Source organism: Dreissena polymorpha, chromosome 6 (genome assembly GCF_020536995.1).
Source record: "Dreissena polymorpha isolate Duluth1 chromosome 6, UMN_Dpol_1.0, whole genome shotgun sequence".
In the NCBI taxonomy this organism is placed as follows: Eukaryota; Metazoa; Mollusca; class Bivalvia; order Myida; family Dreissenidae; genus Dreissena; species Dreissena polymorpha.
Window position 1 is genome coordinate 43,235,925 of NC_068360.1, and position 2,235 is coordinate 43,238,159.

Here is a 2,235-nt window from a genome sequence, read left to right on the forward strand (position 1 = left end):
CAAGACTCACATAAAAAATCTGTAAGTAACAACTAAATACATGAAAATTGAAAATTAATTTCAAAATTCGTTCAAATTTGTTCACATATTTTCGAAGTTAAGAAAAATATCATTACATATGTTAACTTACATTTATATATTGTTTTGAATCTTCTTAATTTGCTTTAATAGCTCGAAAAAATCAATTAAAATATATAAAAAATTCGGGATTCGAACCCGCGACCTCTTGAAGCAATTGCTGCTCCTTAATCTTATGCTTATGCAAAGGCTTATGCGTCACACATGCTTAATATTTATTAAAACATAAACACTTTGACCCTTTACCACTTATTTACGTATTTTCACGCATTTGTAGTCCCTTAGAAAGTTATATTTAATTTAAGACTTTTCTTACTAGATTCAAGTTTTAAAGGCTTCATTTCCTAACCTTAGATACTGATGAGCAGCAAACAGCATAAAACCTGAACACACTGCGAAATACTCGCAGGCTGTTCTGGTTTTATGCAGTTTGCACATTGCTATTTAAACTTTGCTTTTTAGAGGGAAAGGGATAACAATACTCAGCACATTTTCCAAATTCTCGAGGAAATGCGAATATTGGGTACCGGTTTCTGTTAACCCATTTATGCCTAGTGGACTCTCCCATCCTTCTAAATTGGATCAATTTATTTCCAAAATTAGAGATGTCTTGTATATTTATTTGTATATTTAGAATATTCCTTACAGAAATTCCTTTAAGCAAACAGCGCAGACCATGATGAAACGCCGCATCATGCGGCGTCTCATCTGGGTCTACGCTGTTTGCCAAGGCCTCTTTTTTTCTAGACGCTAGGCATATATGGGTTAATGCACCAATTTATTTACATTATTTTAGTCAGGAGTGTTATTTCGCTTGTTTCAACATATTGTGTCTATATTATTTTTTGCATCTTTGACAATTATTGTGAACGTCGTCATTGAATCAAAGTGTGTACAAGTTTCTGTAAAACTAAACGAATACTCAAAACAATCAGGCGATATCCTTATTGTTTTAAGTGGATGTTCTTAAAGCAAAATACGCACATGGTATACATTTTTACTCTTAAGTGGTACATGTTAAAGGTAAACAACATACCTTACGTACGTTACGCAAAATAACGTAAATTCATGCCTTTTTACATCATGGTAAACTTCTTAAAGGTAAACAATACGCATCACGTCTTTACACGATAAGAGACCCTAAACAAGTTAGTCATAGTTTAACATGTAAACATATCATGTATACCGTACAGAGATGAAATGTAGCAGTTATGTATGTGCGTCAGAGTAGAGCAATCACGTCTTGTTTATCTCAAGTGTGTTTTACGACTCAACTTTTATGACGTCCCTCAGAACAGAGTTTTTCGTACGTGAGGCACTGGGATGTATCCAAGAATCCATACACAATTGCAGATGCCACATTTGATCGAATGTCGTCTATTTTTTCTGAAATCTTTTTTTTTAAATTTGGTTTTATGCTGTGGCGGAGCCTATAATAGTGCATGAAAATATCAACAATTTTCACGTCAAATGCTTTCTTAACCCAGTTATGCTTAGTGGACTCTTCGATCCTTCTAAATTGGATCAATTTATTTCCAAAATGAGGGATATCTAGTATATTGATTTCTATATTTAGAATAATTTCTTACAGAAATTCCTTTAACTTGTTTAAGCAAACAGCGCAGACCCAGACCCGCATGATGCGGCGTCTCATCAGGGTCTACGCTGTTTGCCAAGGCCTTTTTTCTAGACGCTAGGCATAAATGTGTTAAACTTCCGTGTAGCGAGAATATTAAACTGTATAGTAGTTTGCGGTATTTTTTATAGTTTCGAAATGTAGCAAAAAACTGTGTTTTTTTTCGCGTGTCCAGTGCCGAATTAAGAAATGTGGAGCCCATAGGAAGTGGCAATTGTGGGGCCCACGCCCGAGATCCTACTAGAATGCCACTGCTTTTAAGGGGGTGGGGGTGGGGTCATCCGAGGGAAAGAGCACTGATTTGAATTGTACTCCAGTCTAATTAGGAAATGAAGTCACAACCAAAACGATACGCTTCTGCAAATAATAAATGATAGTCACTTAGTAAGACAATGTTAAAACTTTAAATCGGAACATTGATATAAAATATTTGGCTTTATCAAGTGATTAGATAGTTGTAAGTATGTATTTTAAAAAATCCATTCATCAATTCGTCATGGTCTTATGGGCCCCTAAAAGTC